Raw genomic sequence first — 21,436 nt, forward strand, 5'->3', positions numbered from 1 at the left:
GGAGGGAAATATAGTTAAACTTTCACAATATGACTATTATGAAAGTGTTTTGCTTGACTACACATGTATAACCTATATCAAACTGCTTGCCTTCTCAATGAGGGTGGGTGGGAAGGGAGGAAGGGAGAGAATTTGGAATTCAAAACTTTAAAAACAAATGTTAAAAATTATTTTTACATGTATGGAACTAAGATACACAGGCAATGATGTTTAAAAATCTATCTTACCCTACAAAAAATAGAAAGGAAAGGGAATAATAGAAAGGGGCGGTGATAGATGGGAGCGTAGATTGTGGGAAACCTTAATCAGAATTCACGCTGTCATGAGGTGCAAGGAGGGGAGAGATGGAGAGAAAATTTGGAACTCAAGGTCTTGTGGAAGTGAATGTTGAAAACTAAAAATAAATAAGTTGTAAAAAATATGCGCAGGGAGTGTTTCTTAAAAAGTATAACATGATGACCAACTACTGGGTCTCATTTTGGATAGGTGATGCTTTCAACAATAGATGACAGTGGCATCTACCCTGAATTTAGAGTCAGAAAACTGAGGTTTCCATTTCAACTCTGCTTCTTCTTGTCTCTACAGGCTTTGCCAATTCATTATATCTCACAGGTCTCCAGTTTCCTCATCTGTAAAACTGTGGAGATTGGATGACATGTTCTCTAGAGGTTCTATCCAGGTCTAAGGTTTGTGCTCACCTAAAACCACTTGTTGATATTCACAGATCTATCTTAACATCCTTAAAGAAGGTTACAAAAAAGAAGGACGAGAAAGGGGATGTTTCTTTATCATAAATATAATGGGGTGTAATGGGAGACTGCCCCATGAGGACCAGTCCTTAAAACTTGCACGTGATTCCCTACCTAGTTGCATCCAACATGTGGATTTTTAGGAAGACTTCTTCTGACCATGAGTAAACAAATGGATTGTGCCATATGGTTATAAAGCCTCATGGGGAGTCTGAGGAACTGGAAGGACTAATGACTGAACAGAGGTTGAGCTTGAACTGAGTAGTCTCACACAGAGCCCTTCGTGCACTTCTCTGTGCCCATACACTTCTGAGCAAGGAGGAGCTGCTATGGTCCTCCAGCTGAGGAAAGTGGAAGCAATTTTGTCTATCTCATTCCTCACCCAGATGTCCTGTATCCCTGATGCTATGATGGTATTGAGAGTATTCATTTTGTGTTTATTCTTTTCTGATCTTCTGTGTCTGAGCATACTGAGAAGAGACTAGAGAGACCAAGAAATTCATCAAACCCTCTGAAGTTTCATCTACTCCTGCAGTCTAGAGTCAGTGGTAGCAACAACTGAGTCCAGTAAGAAACCACAGCAGTGTGTAAGAACTAGATCAACCCAGTGTAGCAATGAAATGACTGGGCAGCTAAGACAAGGAGCCCTGCAAGGAGATGGCTCAGCTAAATGAGGGAGTGATTCATCCATCAGCTATGTCATAGCCCAAACTGCACTTGGTGAGGACCCTTTGGAAGGAGAAAAAAGACTCTCAGAACCAGAGGAACCCCTAGGCCACAGGTGCTCCTTATGTTGGTACTGTATCTGTGCTTCAAGTTTGAACTTAGTATTCCCAGGGACCAAGTGTGTACAGAGGGCAGTGTACTTCTGGGTTGGGGAGGGGAAGGGGCACGTGTCATTTCAGGCCTTGCTATACTTTCTTGGTAAATATCCTTTGGAAAAATCTTGGTGATATCATCTGGTTAATTGACATTGGAATCTTAAATTAGAGAACTTGTCAACCTCCCCTGGAAGACCCAGCCTGTTAACTTCAGTAGAGATTGGGAGAGAGAGGCCAGAAGCAGAGAGCTACGCAGACGAAAGGTAAGAAATTGTTTTGTGATTGCCATCTGTGGCTTCTGCCATCCTCTTCACCTTCCTTCTTTGCTAACTGAAATAACTTTCAGTTTGCTAGGTTCTTTGCTATGCTAAGAGGATATGCTTACTGGGAATAACAGCTCAAGTAACAGTTCAATTTCATTTATAATTATCACTCTGTTCCAGAAGGTTTTTCTCCCTAACGAGGGTTAACCAGTTGATCTCTGACCCACTTACTCTAATTTGTCTCTGATATTCTCTCTCAGTAATTAGTAATTACTAAATACTCTTTCTCTTTTCCCCAGGAACCCTGACAGTCTTCCCTTCCCAGGGGAATATTCTTAGAATGGGAGTATCTCACTCAAAGTGAGCCTGATAAGACCTTAGCCTAAAATGGCCAAGGTCTCACATTGCATCCTGGGACATCTCCAGTTGTCCTGATGAATATCAGGCCACCGGAACCAGATGACTCTGGAGGAAAAAGTGAGGCTGTTGACCTTTCAAAGCCCTCCCTCACTCAAATCAAAGTCAACTGCAAGTCACATCATCATCTTGATGTCATGGTCCTCTTCAAGAACTAAGGACAAACACAATGTTCTCTCTCTCTCTCCCTCCTGCTCTCCCTGCCTCCCCCCGCCCCCTCCTTCTCTCCCTCCTTTCTCCTCCCCCATTTCATTGTCTCTTCAGCCTGGTCAGATTTTTTTTCAGCCATGCACAATAATAGTAACAAAACAACTGAAACTATCCTTTGTGAAGTATTCTATGCATTTCAAAGTACATTCATGTTCATTCTCATTTGATCCTCACAGATTTCATGAAGTAGGCAGATAATTCCCAATTGACAGATGAAAAAAAGGAACAACACAGAGTAGCAATTGTCCAAGGTGTGTGGTGTGCGTGTGTGTGTGCATGTATGTGTGTGTGTGTGTGAGAGAGAGAGAGAGAGAGAGACAGAGAGACAGAGAGAGAAAGAGACAGAGAGAGACAGAGACAGAGACAAAGTGAGAGAGAGACAGACAGACAGAGACTGAGACTGAGACTGAGACTGAGAGACAGCAGCTGGGACAAGATCCCATGTTTCTAGGCTCTTAATGAGACCCTAAAAACAAGTTGATTTGTCTTTACCTGATAAGCCCAGGAGCAGGTGCCTCTTTGTTGACAGTCTGAGGTCAGACCTTACCTCCCCAATCTTCAGTCTCTGCAGTGCTATCTGTTCAGCAGAACAAGAGAGCACTGAGAACAGGGTAACCTCTGATATGGATAGTGACACACAGTGGGTGGGTGGGGGGGTGGGCTTGAAATACTAAACAGGAAATGTTTGCTGTCCCAGAATCTCAGCTAGGCTCCATTAAGGAAGAGAGGCTCCCTGAGACTTTGGTTTCCAGAGAGATGGAATAAAAGAAATCAGAGACTTTTATAGAGACTCACCCTTCTGTCCTTCAAGCCAGACACTCAGTAAGGTCATCATTAGGAGAGAAGGGGAAATCAGAACCTTAGAGGGGCCCAGAAAATACTCTGCCTGCCATCTCAACAAAGCTTGACCCTTGGAAAGACAAGGGTCCCTATGTCTAGGGAAGGTAGAGAAGGGGTCACTAGGATCTCTTTTCAGAGGTGTTGTTGTGAAGGTGGAGAGGCCATTCTTTGAAACAGGGACCATCTCAAGAAACCTATGAAGTCGGTGAAGTGTGTCTTTGATAGGGGTTGAATATCCACTCCAAATGACTCTGCTTCTGTCTCTACAACCATCATATATCACTTTTCCTCAGGTCCCTGATCTCAGTTGGCTATGAATTTAATTTAGCAACATTAATCAAGCCTCCACTATGTTTAAGACACTCTGATAGGCACTGGGAATATAAAGATTGTCACCTTCCCCCACTCCTGAGACAGGGACAGATGAGAAAAGAAAAAGGGGAGGAGGAGGGAGAAAGGGAAAGGTCGATAGAGAAACAGAGAGAGACACAAACACAGAGGGAGACATAAAGGGAGGTAGGTAGAGAGAGGAGAGGCAGGGAGAGAACTTGCCCTGGAAAAGCTAATATTTTAGTGGAATGAAGGATCAAAACTAGGCAGATAGTGCAACTAGTAAAAAGCACTGGATCCAAGTCTAGACCTGATGTGAAATCTCACCTCAGATATTTATGCCATGTATGAACCTGGGCAAGTTATTTCATGTACCAGTCTTTGTTTCTTCTCAGGAACAATAAATAATAAAAATTATAGTAATAATAATGTATGCATCAAACATATGCCATGAGAATTTAGTTTAAAGCTTTTTCCCAAAACTTGTACTTTAGTTTCTGATTCTAGATGTATTGATCTTATTGAGGCAAAAACTTCTAAATTTTCTATTATGTAGATTGCCTGTTTGGTTATTTTATGATTTATTTTATCCTCTGATGCTGCATATTATTTTCTGCGTGTACCATGAAAAAAATAATCTTCTAATGTCTTCCTATTTTCATGGTGCATTTTTTAATGAATTAATTCATTTTTAGCTTTCAACAATCACTTACATAAGCTTTTGAGTTTTAAATATTCTTCCCCTCCTTGCTTTCCTTTTCCTCTCTTGAAGACAGCATGAAATCTGAAAAGACTCAACATATACATTCATATTAAATATATTTTCACATTAATCATTTCATAAAGAAGAATTACAACCAATGGAGGAACCACTAGAAAGAAGAAACCAAACAAAACAACAACAAGAAAGAGAGCAAATGGTAGGCTTCCATGTGCATTCAGACTCCATTGGTCTTTCTCTGGATGTGACAACATTTTCCATCATGAGTCTTTTGGAGATGTCTTAGATCATAGCATTCCTGAGAAGAGCTGAATGTATGAAAGTTAGTCATCACAAAATATGGCTGTTACTATATACAATGTACTCCTATTTTGCTTCCCTCACTCAGCATCAGTTCATGTAAATCTTTCCAGGATTTTCTGAAATCCATCTGTTTATCATTTCTTATAGCACAACAGCATTCCATTGCATTCATATACCATGACATGTTCAACCATTCCCCAATTAGCAAACATTATCACAATTTCCAATTCTTGGTGACCACAAAAAGAGCTACAATAAATATTTTTATACATGAGGGTACTTTTCTAATTTTTATCATCTCTTTGAAATACAGACCAAAAGTGGTATTGTTGGGTTCAAGGTGGGCATACAGTTGGACAAAGTAATTTCTAATTATTGTTTTAAGTTTCTCTTTATTGGAGATTAGTTCATCCTTTCGTTTTTGATATTGGTTATTTGGTTTTCTTCTTTCTTTTTTTTAAATTAGATTGACCAAATGTTTATAAATTTTATTGGTTTTTTCATAAAACCAAATCTTAGTATAATTTTTAGTTCAATAGTTTTCTAATTTCAATTTTATTAATCTGTCCTTTAGCTTTCAGTATTTCTAATTTGGCATTTACTTGGGAATTTTCAATTTGCTCTTTTTCTAGCCTTTTCAGCTGCATGCCCAATTCATTGATCTCCTCTATCTCTATTTCATTCACATAGTCATTCAAAGATATGAAACTTCCCCGAAGAACTGCTTTTGTAGTATCCCGTAAGATTTGGTAGGTTGTCTCATTATTGTCATTCTCTTGAATGAAGTTGTTGATTATTTCTATGATTTTTTGTTTAACCCACTCATTCTTTAGGATTAGATCATATAGTTTCCAATTAATTTTTAGTTTATATTTCCATGGCCTTTGATTACATATAATTTTGATTGTATTATGATCTGAGGAGGATGCATTGACTGTCTCTGCCTTTCTGCATTGGATTATGAGGATTTTATGGCCCAGTACATAGTCAAATTTGTATATTTGTCATATATCGCTGAGATCACGGTATGCTCCTTTCTATCCTCATTCAATTTTCTCCAGAGATCTATCATATCTGCTTTCTCCTAGATGGGAGGGAGATAGCAATTACTGATCACTCCACCACTTGGCTCCCAGAACTGGATAGCAACATTTATCATGTTCCTGTTTTATCTTTTCACCCAGTCTTATAGGTGTGATATCATACATCAGAGTTCTTTTGATTTACATTTCTCTAAACTGTAGTGATTCAGAAATATTTTTTATCACTGTAGATAGCTTTAATTTCTTCATCTGAAAACCACCTGTTCATATCCTTTAACCTGTTATCATATGGGGAACAATATGTATTCTGACAAATTTGACTCAGTTCTCTATATATTTTAGAAATGAGGCTTTTATCAGAGACACTGCCTGTAAAAATTCTTTACCAGCTTTCTGCTTCTCTTCTAATCTTGGTTGCATTGGCTTTGTTCATATAAAAACTTTTCAATTTATTGTAATCACAATAATCCATTTTGAATTTTGTAATGTCCTCTATCTCTTGTTTGATCATAAATTTTTCTGTTCTCCATAGATCTGACATATTCCTTGCTCTCCTAATTTGCTTATAATGTCAGCCTTTATATCTAAATCATTTACCCATTTTGTCTTTATTTTTATATTGGGTATGAGAGGGATGTATCTCTAGTTTCTGCCACACTATTTTCCAGTTTTTCTAGGAGCTTTTGTGAATTCTTATCCCAGAAGCTGGAGTCTTTAGGTTTATCAATAGATAGATTACTATAGTCATTGACTATTCTGTCTTGTGTGCCTAACCTATTACACTGATCCCACCACCGTATTTCCTAGCCTGTATCAAGTAGTTTTGATGACTGCTGTTTTACAATACAATTTAAGATCTGGTATGGCTAGTTCACCTTCCCTTGCATTTCTTTTCTTTAATTCCCTTGATATTCTCAAGCTTTTGTTCTTTCACAAGAACATTTTTAACTTTTTCTAGTTCTATAAAATATTTTTGGTAGTCTGATTGGTATGACATTTAAAAGGTAAATTAATTTAGGTGGAATAACTTTTTATTATATTAGCTCAGTCTACCTATGAGCAACTGATATTTTCCCAATTATTTAGATCTGACTTTATTTGTGTGAAAAGTGTTTGTTCATATAGTTCCTGGATTGTTTTGGCAGGAAGACTCCCAAAAACTTCATAATGTCTCCAGTAACTTTAAATGAAATTCCTCTTTCTGACTCTTACTGGTGGGCCTTGTTAGCAATTTATAGAAATGCCAATGATTTGTGTGGGTTTATTTTGTATCCTGAAACTTTGCTAAAGTTGCTTATTATTTCAAGTAGTTCTTTATTTGATTTTCTAGGATTCTCCAAGTATACCATCATATCCTCTGCAAGGAGTGATAGCTTTGTTTTTTGTTTTTTTTTCCTGCGTCTATTCTAATTCCTTCAGTTTTTCTTCACTTATTGCTAACGCTAACATTTCTATAAAAATATCGAATAATGTTGATGATTATGGATATCCTTGCTCTTACCCGTGCTCTTATTGGAAAAGTTTCTAGCTTATCCACATTATATGTAATACATAAGGATGATTCCATGCATTCCTACACTCTCTAGTGGTTTTTTTTTTTTTAACAAGAATATGTATATTTTGTCAGGGAAGTTTTTTCTGTATCTATTGAGATTACCAATGATTTTTAGTTTTTTTTAATATGGTCAATTATGCTGATAGGTTTTCTAATATTGAAGCAACCCTGCTTTCCTGGTGTAAATCCTACATAGTCATGGTGTATTATCCTTGAGATAAGTTTTTGTAATGTTTTTGCTAATATTTTATTTAAAATTTTTGCACCTACATTCATTCAGGAAATTGGTCTTTCATTTTTTTCCTCTGTTTTGCCTCTTTCTGGTTTAGATATCAGCACTGTATTTGTGTCATAAAAGTATTTGGTAGAATTCTTTCTTTATTTTCCCAAATACTCTATATGGTATTGGAATTAATTGTTCTTTAAATGTTTGATAGAATTCACTTCTAAATACATCTGGTCTGGAAGATTTCTTCTTAGGGAGGTAATTGATGGCTTCTTCAATTTCTTTTTTTCTGAAATGGGATTATTTAAGTATCATATTTCCTTTTCTGTTAATCTGGGAAACTTATATTTTTGTAACTATTCATCCATTTCATTAAGATTGTCAAATTTATTGGCATAGAGTTGGGCAAAATAGCTCTTTGTTATTATTTCCATTTCCTCTTCATTCTGATGAATTCACACTTTTTATTTTTGATACTGATTTTTTGGTTTTCTTTTTTTTAAACCAGATCAACCAAAGATTTGTGTACTTTATTTTATTTTTATATACCAGCTCTTAGTTTTTTTGTTATTCGTTCAATACTTTTCTTCATTTCAATTTTACTAATCTCTCCTTTGGATTTCAGAATATCTAATTTGCTGTTTAGTTGAGGATTTACAATCTGTTCTTTTCTAGTCTTTTTAAGTTGCATACCCAATTCATTGATCTCTTCTTTCTCTATTTTATTCATGTAAGAATTTAGAGATATAAAATTTCTCCTAAAAACCACTTTTGCTGCACCACATAAATTTGAGTATGTTGTCTCATTATTGTCATTTTCTTGGATGAAATTATTGATTGCTGGTATGATTGGTTGTCAGACCCACGCATTCTTTAGGATTGGGTTGTTTGGTTTCCAATGGCTTTTTGGTTCATCTTTCCATGGCCCTTTATTACACATTATTTTGATTGCATTGTGATCTGAAAAGGATGCATTTAATATTTCTGCCTTTCTGCACTGGGTGGTTAGATTTTTTATGCCCTGTAATGGTCACTTTTTGTATAGTTGCCAATTACTGCTATTAAAAAGCTGTATTCTTTTCTATCCCCATTCAGTTTCCACCAGAGGTTTACCATATATAACTTTTCTAAAATTCTATTCATCTCCTCAACTTCTTTCTTGTTTATTTTGTGGTTATATTTATCTAGGTCTGAGGGGGTGAGGTTGAGAGGTGGAAACTAGAGGTCTCCCGCTAGTATATTTTTATTATATAATTCTTCCTGCAACCCCTTTACCTTCTCCTCTACTTATCTGAATGTTATGCCAGAAGGTGCATATTACTTCATTGTCTATAGTGCCTTTTAGTAGAACATAGTTTCCTTCCTTATCTCTTTTCGCTAGATCTATTTTTTTTTGTTTTGCTTTGTCTGAGATCAAGCTTGCTAGCCCTGCTTTTTCTAAATTTAATTGAAGCATAATACAATCAGAAGTGATGGGGAAAATAATAATAAAGCAGATTAAAGTTAAAGATTTCTTGGGAAATTTTTTTTCCCAGAGGACAATTAAGTATTTGCAAGCACACACTTGTCTTTGATGACCTTCCTTGCTGGGGATGGAAGCTCAATTCCATGTGGACAGTCTCGGGTGGGTAAAGGTGGGAACTTCTAAATCTTAGAGTTCTCACGAGGCCCCCCCAGGAAACGACTGGGAATCGAGGTGAACCGAGCTATCTCGTGTATTTCCGCCTCTTCCCGTGAGAAACGTGATGGGAGGAGCATCCCCCGCTCTCGAGGCTGTCCCGGATCTGGGCACACCCATTGTTACCTAACAGGCACGGTATTCAGATGCAAACTATGCCGCTGGAGAGCTTAATTGGAGTCAGGAAAGCCTGAAAGTTCTCTTAGGCGGGAGGGGCGCGGAGCGGACAGGACAGAAGGCTCCGTTTTTCCTCTCTCTGCTCTCCCCTCCCCCTCTCTCCCCACTTACACTTCTGCTTCCAATCTCTTATTGTAAGATCTTTGCCTCCTTGGGAGATTCTTCGCTCCCTCCTAAGGAAGAATTCCCCTGCACTTGTAACCAGAACCCTGAATAAAGCTCAACCCTTGTTCGACTCTGATAGGTCTCTTCTCTCATACGAGTATCCGGTTTGGCCAGCCGAAGACCTCCGATAGAGGTAAGGTAAGACTCGGGTAGCCCACAGGCCTCTAGGCCTGGCACTTCCTACTAATCAATCAGAAAATAAGCATTTTATTAAGCATCTTCTCTGTTCCAGGCATTATATTACACTGCTGGGAATATAAAAATGAAAATGAAAAATAACCGTCTGACTATAAGCTTTCCAAATTTGTTGATATATTGAATGTAGCACTTTAATACCATTATCTTGCAGGATTTTAAGTACCTCAGTTTGAATTCTGTTACCTCAACTCCATCATTTTACCTTTACTTGGTGCATATAGCTTTACTTCAAATATGTTCTTTGTAAACAAGATATTGTAGGATTCTGTTTTTTAATCCATTCTGCTGTCCACTTCCAGTTTATGTGAAAGTTCATCCCACTCACACTCACAATTATGATTACTATCTTTATCTTTTTCTCTATCCTATTTCCCCTATTTATGCTTTCCTCTCTCCTTTATCCCTTTCCCTGTTCACTAGAGTTTTACTTTTGACCACAGCCTTCCTCAATCTGCTCTCACTTCTATTAGCTCCTTCCCTTTTCTTTTCCCTTTACCCTCCTACTTCGTATAGGGTAAGTTAGATTTAATTACCTAATTCAGTGTGTTATTCCTTATGTGAGCCAAATATGATGACAGCAAGGTTCAAACAATGCTCATCTCCCTCCCACCTTTCCCTCTACTGTAATAGATCTTTGTGCCTCTTCATGTCCTATAATTTACACTTTTCTGCTTTCCCTTTACTTTTCACCCAGTACAATCCCTGTCCACCACTTAATTAGATTCTTTTATCATCACATCAATGTCATTTTATACCCACATTTTCTGTCTACGTATACCCTTTTTCAATGTCATATTAAAGACAGTTCTCAGGAGTCACAAATAATATTTTCTCATGTACCCATGTAACTAGTTTGTCCTTATTGAATAACATCTCCCCCACCCATGTTTGCCTTTTTATGCCTCTCTTGAGTCTTGTACTTGAAGAACAAATTTTCTGTTCAGTACTGGTCTTTTCGTTATGAAGGTTTGGAAGTCCTGTATTTCATTGATATTGAATATCGATCTCTTCACCCTAAAGATTATGCTCAGTTTTGCTGGTTAGATGATCCTGACATGTAATCCAAGTTCCTTTGTCTCACAGAATATCATATTCTAATCCCGCTGATTTTTTTATGTAGCAGATTCTAAGTCCTGCGTAATCCTTGTATGTGGTTCCACTGTATTTAAATTGTTTCTTTCTGGTTGCTTAGAGCATTTTCTCTTTGATCTCATAATTCTGGAATTTGGCTACATTATTCTTTGGCATTTTCAATTTGAGATATCTTTCAGGAGGTGATTGATGAATTCTTTTGGTGACTATTCTACCCTCTGATTCTAGGACTTCAGGGCAATTTTCCTTGATGATTTCTTGAAAGATGCTGTCCAGGCTCTTTCTTTGATCATGACTTTCAGGTTAACCAACAATTCTTAAATTATCTCTTCTGGATCTATTTTACAAGACAGTTTTCCCCCAATGAGTTATTTTACATTTTCTTCTATTTTTTCATTCTTTTGATTTTGTATGACTGATTCTTGAAGTCTCCTAAAGTCATTAGCTTCCACTTGCCTGTTTTAATTTTTAATAAATGCCTTTCTTCAATTAGCTTTTGTACCTCCCTTTCCATGTGACCCATTTTACTTTTTAAGGAGTTCCTTTCCATGAGGTTGTGTACCTCCTTTTCCATTTCTCCAATCCTACTTTTTAAGGAATTGTTTTCAGTGTACTTTTCCCCCATTTGGTCAATTTTATTTTTTTAAATTTATTTATTCAACTTTTAACATTGATTTTCGTAAAATTTTGGGTTCCAAATTTTCTCCCCATTTCTCCCCTCCCTCATCCCAAAACGCCAAGCATTCTAATTGCCCCTATCACCCATCTGCCCTCTCTTCTAACATCCCTCCCTTCCCTTGTCCCCATCTTCTCTTTTGTCCCGTAGGGCCAGATAACTTTCTATACCCCATTACCTGTATTTCTTATTTCCTAGTAGTAAGAACAGTACTTGACAGTTGCTCCTAAAACTTTGACTTCCAAATTCTTTTCATCCCTCCCTCCCCACCCATTCCCTTTGGGAAGCAAGCAATTCAATATAGGTCATATCTGTGTAGTTTTGCAAATGACTTCCATAATAGTCATGTTCTGTGAGACTAACTATATTTCCTTCCATCCTAACCTGCCCCCCATTGCTTCCGTTGTCTCTTTGGATCCTGTCCCTCCCCAAGAGTGTTGACTTCAAATTGCTCCCTCCTCCCACTGCCCTCCCTTCCATCATCCCCCCCCACCTTGCTTATCCCCTTCTCCCCCACTTTCCTGTATTGTAAGATAGGTTTTCATACCAAAATAAGTGTGCATTTTATTCCTTCCTTTAGTCGAATGTGATGAGAGTAAGCTTCATGTTTTTCTCTCACCTCCCCTCTTTTTCCCTCCACTGAAAAGAAGTCTTTTGTTTGCCTCTTTTGTGAGAGATAATTTGCCCTACTACATTTCTCCCTTTCTCCTCCCAATGTATTTCTCTCTCACCTCTTAATTTCATTTTTTAAGATATGATCCCATCCTATTCAATTCACTCTGTGCTCTGTGTGTGTGTGCATGAGTGTGTGTGTGTAATCCCAACCACTACCCAGATACTGAAAAGTTTCAAGAGTTACAAATATTGTCTTTCCATGTAGGAATGTAAACAGTTCAACTTTAGTAAGTCACTTATGACTTCTCTTTGCTGTTTACCTTTTCATGCTTTTCTTGATTCTTGTGTTTGAAGGTCAAATTTTCTTTTCAGCTCTGGTCTTTTCATCAAGAATGCTTGAAAGTCCTCTATTTCATTGAAAGACCATTTTTTCCCTGAAGTATTATACTCAGTTTTGCTGGGCAGGTGATTTTATTTTTAGTCCTAGTTCCTTTCACCTCTGGAATATCATATCCCATGCCCTTTGATCCCTTAATGTAGAAGCTGCTAGACCTTGTGTTATCCTGATTGTATTTCCACAATACTTGAATTGTTTCTTTCTAGCTGCTTGCAATATTTTCTCCTTGACCTGGGAACTCTGGAATTTGGCCACCATGTTCCTAGGAGTTTATCTTTTTGGTTCTCTTTCAGGCAGTGATCAGTGGATTCTTTCAATACTTATTTTGCCCTCTGGTTCTAGAATATCAGGACAGCTATCCTTGATAATTTCATGAAAGATAATGTCTGAGCTCTTTTTTTGATCATGGCTTTCATGTATTCCCATAATTTTAAAATTGTCTCTCCTGGATCTATTTTCCAGGTCAGTTGTTTTTCCAATAAGGTATTTCACATTTTCTTCCATTTTTTCATTCTTTTGGTTTTGTTTTGTGATTTTTTGGTTTATCATAAAGTCATTAGCCTCCATCTACTCCATTCTAATTTTGAAAGAACTATTTTCTTCAGTGAGCTTTTGCACCTCCTTTTCCATTTGGCTAATTCTGCTTTTTAAAGCATTCTTCTCCTCATTGGATTTTGAACCTCTTTTGCCAATTGAGTTAGCCTATTTTTCAAGGTGTTATTTTCTTCAACATTTTTTTGGGTCTCCTTTAGCAAAATGTTGACCTGCTTTTCATGCTTTTCTTGCATCTCTCTCAATACTCTTCCCAGTTTTTCCTCCACCTCTCTTACTTGGTTTTCAAAATTCTTTTTGAGCTCTTCCATGGCCTGAGCTCATTGAATATTTATTTTGGATGTTTGGGATACAGAAGCCTTGACTTCTATGTCTTTCCCTGATGGTAAACATTGTTCTTCCTCATCTGAAAGAATGGGAGGAGATATCTGTTCACCAAGAAAGTAATCTTCTAATGTCTTATTTTTTTTCCCTTTTTTGGCCATTTTCCCAGCCAGTTACTTGACTTTTGGGTCCTTTGTCAAGGGTAGGGTATACTCTGGGAATCTGTGAGATCTCAGTTCCTCCAAGGTGGCACAATCAAGCATGTACTGGTCTGGACTCAGAGAGGGATTTTTATGCCCAAAATTTTAGCAGTTACCTCTCCACAGCCACCTGGCTTCCAGTTCCCCAGTCAGCACTGGGGGCTGATTTTCAGATAAGCTGGATGGGTAGGGCTGCCATTCAGTGTGAGACAAAGACAGGCTAAGCCAGGGCCTCCATCCATGGCTGAGGTAAAACTCAGCTCTTCAGTGCCCCCAGGAGTTTTTACACTCCAACAATGGACCTTCTGTATGGGCTGCTGTGCAGGCTCTGTGACCACTGCCTGCACAGCTATGGGAAGATCCTTCTCCCTTCCTGGCCTGCTGATAAAACCCCATCACTGACCTTTGGCACCTGTGGGTCAAGGGATCTGAGGACCTGCTACTGTTCCTGGAGATTCTGCCCCCGAGGTGTCCTCCTCCCAGAGTCTTATCACACCACACAGCAGCCAAGGCTGGGCTGGGTTCTACGCTCAGCTCCGTGTCTGACACAACCCGCATTTCCATGGGCCTTTCAGGTTACAGTGGGCTGGAAATCTCCTCCACGCTGTTGTTCTCCACTTCTGCTGCTCCAAAATTTGTTGAGAGTCCCTCTCTACAGGTATTTTATAGGCTGTGGGTAGGACCCTGCATAACTGTGTCTTTCTATTCTACCATCTTGGCTCCGCCCCCCTGGTCAATTTTATTTTTTAAGAATTTTTTTTTGTAGTCAATTTTTGTCCTTTTTCCAAGCTATTGACTCTTTCTTACATGACTCTCATTTCCTTTTCCCAATTTTTCTTTTACCTCTCTTATTTGACTTTTAAAATCTTGCTTGAGCTCTTCCAAGAAGGTTTTTTTGGGTTGGAGATCAGTTCATATTTCCCTTTGAAGTTTTGGATATGACTATGTCAACGATGTTGTTCTCTTCTGAATTTGTATTTTAATCTTCCCTGTTCCCATAAACAGAATCTATGGGCATGGACTGTTTCTCCTTCTTGTTCCTGATCTTTTGACTGTTTCATGGTTTTTAAAGTTGTAATCTCCTGCTGGAGCACAGGAGTCACTGACCCAAGCTTCTTGTGCTGGGGGCCAGGGACATGGTCACTAGCTTTGTGTGTTGGAGCCTCAGGTGCTGGAAGCTTTTTGGCTGCTGAGCTGGGGTCATCAATGCTGGAGCACTCAGGGTGGAGGGGATTCTGACCCCTGGAGGATGGCTATTCTGAAGCATTAGAAGATTTAGCTCCTAGAGGATGCCTACTTTCCTGGAGCTGTGGTATCTGGAGTTGTGCTGAATCACAGGAAAGTTTGGCTGCTGGAGTCTACCACTTCCCCTGCCTGTGCCAAGACACTTGGGGATGGGGGGTACTGGTGTTGGTGCTTGTCTGTTCCATCACTTTGGGTCTTAGGATCTCCCACTGGTTTGCTGATATGGAACTTGACACACATTTACTGGTACACCTCTCATCCTATAATGCTCCCTTTCTACCAGAGCAAGAGGAACCCTTTCTCTTAATCCCCTAAGCTTCCAGGGCTATAAGACTGCTGCGCCCCATCTTTCTACTGGCTCAGTTATTCCAGGATATTTCTGTGGATGGTATTTTCTGGGATTTAGAGGTCATTAAGGGAGAGTGACTTACTTCTTATTCAGGCATCTTGGCTCCTGGAAGTGAAGCATATTTTCTTTCATCTAATTTTTCTTGCTCCCCCCATAATGTGATTAATGTGGAAATGTGTTTTTCATGCCATCATATGCATGGATATCATATTTATTGCCTTCTCAGTGAGTTCGGAGTGATGGAAAACAGAGAGAATTTGGAACAGGAATTAAAAATGATCTAAATAAATTGAAAAATAGAGTTTTGGTATAAGGCATGTGATATCAGTCTATTACATTTTCACCATCTTTCCCCTCCCTCCACCTTGGGATGGCATGTATTCTAAATGTTCTTCTCCCCAGTCTCCCCTCAGTTTTATCATTCCTCCTCTTATCCTCTTCCCCTTTACTTTCTTGAAGGGCAAGATAGATCTCTATACCCCATTGCCTATATGTCTGATTTCCTAGTTGCAAGTAAAAACATTTTTTAACATTTGTTTTTAAAACTTTAAATTCAAAATTCTCTCCTTTCTTCCCTGCCTATCCATCCCCATAGAGAAGGCATTCAATTCAATATGCAAGTGTAGTTATGAAAACACCTCCATAATAGTCATGTTGTGAAAGACTGAATATATTTCCCTCCATCCTATACCACCCCCACTTATTCTATTTTCTCCTTTAACCCTGTCCTTTTTCAAAAGTGTTTCCTTCTGACTATCCCTTCCCCAACCTGCCCAGCCTTCTATCATCTCCCCTCTTATTCCTTTCCCCCTACTTTCTTATTGGATAAGATTACCAATGGAGTGTGTATGTTATTCCCTCCTTAAGTCAAATTCACTGAGAGTAATGTTCACTCATTCCTTTTCACCTTCCCCCTTCCCCATCATCGTGAAATCTTTTTCTTGTCCCTTTTATGTGAGATAATTTAGCACATTCTATCTCTCTTTCTCTTTCTCCCAATATATTCATCTCTCACCCCTTAATTTTATTTTTTAGATATCATCCCTTCAATATTCAACTCACCCTGTGCTATCTATCTATCTATCTATCTATCTATCTATCTATCTATCTATCTATCTATCTATCTATCTATCTAATCTATATAACATCTATCTATTTCCTCCAACTACCCTAATACTGAGAAGGATCTCATGAGTTAAAAATATCATCTTTCTATGTGGTAATGTAAACAGTTCAACTTTAAGAGGTCCCTTGTGATTTCTCTTTTCTTTTTACCTTTTCATGTTTCTCTTGATTCTTGTATTTGAAAATCCAATTTTCTATTTATTGCTGGTCTACTCATCAAGAATGCTTGAAAGTCCTCTATTTCATTGAATGTCCATTTTCCCCCTGAAGGATTATACTCAGTTTTTCTGGCTAGTTGATTCTTGGTTTTAATCTTAGCTCCTCTGACCTCAGGAATATCATATTCTAAGCCTTTAGATCCCTTAATGAAGAAGCTACTAGATCTTGTTCTATCCTGATTGTATTTCTAAAATATTTTAATTGTTTCTTTCTGACTGTGTGCAATATTTTCTCCTTGACCTAGGAAGTCTGGAATTTGGCTACAATATTCCTAGGAGTTTTCCTTTGGGGATCTCTTTCCAGAAGTGATTGGTGGATTCTTTCAATTCTTATTTTACCTTCTGGTTTTAGAACATCAGAGCAAAACTGCACTTGATAATTTGTTGAAGGATGATGTCTAGCCGCTTTTATTGATCATGGCTTTGAAGAAGTCCAATAATTTTTACATTTATCTCTTTTGAATCTGTTTCCGGGTCAGTGGTTTTTCCAACGAGATATTCCACATAGTCTTTGATTATTTCATTGGTTCTCATATGGCAAGCTGTTGACTTACTTTTCATGACTTTCTTGTATTGGTCTCATTTCTCTTCCCAATTTTTCCTCCACCTCTTACGTGATTTTCAAAATTCTTTTTGAGCTCTTCTATGACCTGAGACCATTAAATATCTATTTTGGAGGTTTTGCATGTAGAAGCCTTGACTTTTAGGTCTTCCTCTGAAGACTTAAATTGTTCTTCCTCATCTGAAAGGATGAATGAAAATACCTCTTCACCAAGAAAGTAACCTTCTATTGTATTATTTTTTTTTTCGTTTTGGGGGGCATTTCCCCAGTCAATTACTTGACTTTTACATTCTTTGTCAGGGCTAAGCTCAGGGCTGAGATTCAGATCAGCTGCTCAATTCTCCCAGGACTCTAGGTGGAGGCCTCCAAAAATGGAAGTTGCTGCTGGAGTCCAGATCATGCTCCCCTCTCCTGGGTCACTGAGCCCTCCCACTGACCTTTGAAGCTGCCTGTGGCATTTGTGAGTTGAGCAAAGTGGGAACTGCTGCTGTGGGTGGCTCCCTGAAGGCTGTTCAGGGTCCTGTCCCTGCCATGTCAGGCTGTGCTCCACACTTCCTGGTCTGTGCTGTCATATGCTCCTCCCCTTAATAATTTTTTGAAAGATGATGTCTAGGTTCTCTTTTTAGTCACAGCTTTCAGGTAGTCCAATAATTTTTAACTAATCTCTTCTAGATCTATTTTCCAGTTCAGTACTTTTTTTTTCAAATCAGATGCTACTTATTGAGTTCTATTTTTTCAATCGTTTGATTCTATTTTATAATTTCTCATAAAGTCATTAGCTTCCATTTGCTCCATTCTAATTTTCAAGGATTTATTTTCTTCAGTAATTTTTGGCCTCCTTTTCCATTTCACGGGTTCAGTTTTTTAAAGGCATTCTTCTCCTCATTGGGTTGTTGGACCTCTTTTACCATTTGGCCTAGTCTGTTTTTTAAGGCGTTATTTTCTTCATATTTTTGTCTCCTTTACTAAGTTGACTTATTTCTCATCATTTACTTGCATCACTCTCATTTCTCTTCCAAATTTTCCCTCTATTTCTCTTACTTGATTTTCAAAATCTTTTTTTGAGCTCTTCTATGGAATGAGATCAATTCATATTTACTTGCAGGCTTTTGATGTAGGAACTTTGACTTTGTTGTCTTCTGAATATGTGCTTTGTTCTTCTTTGTCTCCATGGTTACTCAATAGGCAGAGTTTTTCCTCTATTGTTTGCTCATTTCCCCAGCCTATTAGTTGACTTTTATATCTTCCAGGGCAGAGGGCTCACAGCTTCAACCTTCAGTGGTTTTATGAGGCTGTTTTCAGAGATACTTCTAGGGAATTGTAAGCTTTCAGTTCTTCCCAGGTGGTATGATCCAAGTAGTGGTGTTTCCTAGTCTCCTGGCATGTTCTCTGGTCTATGAGTAACCACAAACCCTGGAACTCTTTTCTACTCTGGAACTGGAGGAGGCTCCCCTTTCATCTGCTGCTGCATAGTGCTACTCCTCATCCTTGGTCTGCCACCTAAGACTGCTACTCAGATCTGAGTATGAGCAAAACAACAGAATTCTGCCTCAGTGCTAGCAAAAAGATGTGATAATCTCCTTCTGATCAGATGTTTGATCCCCTTACAGTTTGTAGGCTGAGAGTTCTGGAAGTTCACACTGCTAGTACAAATTCAATCACTCCCAAGGTTTACTGGGGCCAGTGCTGTGTTGGCAAAGCCTGCCCAGGACTGTCCTCCACTCTCACCTGGGTATGACAACCTTTTCTTGTTGACCTTTTAAGTTGTCTTTAGCAACTGTGGGTTGCAAGGTCTGGAAACTCCCTGCTAGCACTGATGCAGTGACCTCAAGGCATGCTCCCAGTTTGCTGGAACCTGTTCTTTCCTGGGAGAGCCTTCAATACACTGCATTCCTTTCTCACTCTGATACAAAAGACCTTTCCTGCCAACCTTCCAAGTTGTCTTGAGATAGATATTTGTTTTATTCCATTTCTTTTTGGATTCTGCTGCTCCATATGTTTAGAATCATTTTAAAAAGTACTTGGAGGGATTTAAGGAAGAATTCAGATGAGTCCTTGCTTTTACTTGGCCATATTTGCTGTGCCTCTCGAAACTTGTAATTCTTCAGAACTGTGTCTGAATTATGGCAGAATGGGTATATGTTGACAGAGTGTGGGTCAAGTTGACTTTGACATGATAATATAAAAAATCAAGGAGTGAAAAAATGGATTGTACTGGGAGAAGATGAAAGGGCCAGGCAGAATAGATCACATGAAGAATATCAAAAAGCATATTACAATAAAGGGAGAGAAGGGGGTTAAGCATGGTTTGAACTTTATTCCCTTCAGATTTGGCTCAGAGGGAATAACATACACACTCCATTGGGCATAGAAATTTAACTTACACTTTAGGAAAAGAAGAGGGAAAGAAAGGAGAGGTGGACTGATAGAAGGGAGGGCAGGTAGTTGTCAGGAGTAAAAGACTGATAAGGAGGTACAAGATGAAAGGAGGGAGAAAAGTGTAAAAGGGAAGAAATAGAATGGCAATGTAGTTAAGTAATCATAACTGTGAATGTGAATGTAATGAGTTCTCTCATAAAATGGAAAAAGATAGCAGAGTGGATTAAAAAGGACAATGCTACCACATGTTGTTTACAAGAAATACACTTGAAGCAGAGAGACGTACACAGAGTAAAGGTGAAAGCCTGAAGCAAAATATATTATGCTTCATCTGAAGTAAAAAAAAAAAAAAAAGTAAGGGTAGCAATCTTGATCTCAGACAACGAAAAGCAAAAATAGATCTAATTAAAAGGGTGAAGGAAGGAAACTACATATTGCTAAAAGTTACCATAGAGAAGGAAGTAGTGTCAATACTAAATATGTATGCATCAAGTGGTATGCTATCCACATTCTTAGAGAAATTGAGTGAGTTACAGGAGAAAAAAAGAGCAAAATCATGAAAGTAGGGCACTTCAACCTCCCCACTCTCATAAACAGATAAATCTAATCTCAAAATAAACAAGAAGTATTGGAAGTGAATAGATTTTTAGAAAAGTTAGATGTGATAGACCTCTGGAGAAAATTGAATGGGAATAGAAAGGATTATAACTTTTCATCAGTGGTACGTGATACCCACATAAAAACTGACCATGTATTTGGTCATAAAAACTCACATTTCTAAAAAAAAAAAGAAATATTAAATTCATCCTTTTCAGATCATGAGGCAATAAAATTATGTGTAATAGAAGATGGATATGGAGAGATAAAATAAAAATTAATTGGAAGCCAAACAATCTTAACCTAAAGAATGATTGGATCAAAGAATAAATCATAGAAAAAATCAATAATTTCATCTAAGAGAATGACGATAATGAGACAACATACCAAAACTTATGAGATGTAGCCAAACTGGTTCTAAGGGGAAATTTTTTCTCTCTAAATACATATATGATCAAAATAAAGAGATCAATGAATTGGTCATAGAACTAAAAAGCTACAAAAGGATCAAATCAAAAATCCCTAATTAAATACCAAATTAGAAATTCTGAAAATCAAAGGAGATATTAATAAAATGTAAATCAGAAAAAACTATTAAAGTTATTGACCTAATGAATAAAGAGCTGGTTTCATGGGGAAAAAAATAAAATAGAAAAAAAACCAGTTGGCTAATTTGATTTTTAAAAAGCAAGAAGGAAACAAAATTACTAGTGTCAAAAATGAAAAGGGTGATTTCACCACCAATGAAGATGAAGTTAAAGCAATAATTAGGAGCTCCTTTGCCCAAATGTATGCCAATAAACCTGACAATTTACATGAAATGGATGAATACAAAAATATAAATTATGAAGATTAACAGAAGAGAAAGTTAATTAATCAAGCCATCAATGAACACATAAAGGGAAAAAAATCTCCTGGGCCAGATGGATTTATCAGTGAACTCTAAAAAATATTTAAGGAAAAATTAATTCCAATAATATATGAGATATTTGGAAAAATAAAAAAAGGAGTCCTACTAAATTATTTTTATTTTTTATATTTTTTAAAAATTTAAGTTTTCAACATTCATTTCCACAAAATTTTGATTTCCAAATTATCTCCCCATTTCTCCCCTCCCCCACCCCGAAAAGCTGAGGATTCTAATTATCCCTATCACCAATCTGCCCTCCCTTTTAACATCCCTCCCTTCCCTTATCCCTATCTTCTATTTTGTCCTGTGGGGCACGACAAATTCTAAACCCATTACCTGTATTTCTCATTTAGTAGTTGTATGCAAGAACAATACTCAACAGTTGTTCCTAAAACTTTGAGGTTTAACTTCTCTTCCTCCCTCCCTCCCCACCCATCCCCTTTGGGAAGGTATGCAATTCAATACAGGCCACATCTGTGTAGTTTTGCAAATGACTTCC

The 21,436-nt window shown here is 37.9% G+C and overlaps 1 long non-coding RNA gene across 4 annotated transcripts in view; it reads left to right on the forward strand.

The window, feature by feature from the left end:
• LOC140533011 (uncharacterized) overlaps positions 1–2,571 on the forward strand; it is a 50,203-nt gene extending 47,632 nt beyond the window's left edge. For 3 of the 4 annotated variants that reach the window (XR_011976758.1, XR_011976761.1, XR_011976760.1), the window contains one exon: positions 586–2,571. This is a non-coding gene — a long non-coding RNA (uncharacterized lncRNA). The remainder of the gene's footprint in view (positions 1–585) is intronic. The other variant, XR_011976759.1, reaches the window with a different exon arrangement.
• Positions 2,572–21,436: the final 18,865 nt, after the last annotated feature.

Source organism: Notamacropus eugenii, chromosome 3, assembly GCF_028372415.1.
Source record: "Notamacropus eugenii isolate mMacEug1 chromosome 3, mMacEug1.pri_v2, whole genome shotgun sequence".
NCBI classification, from domain to species: Eukaryota; Metazoa; Chordata; class Mammalia; order Diprotodontia; family Macropodidae; genus Notamacropus; species Notamacropus eugenii.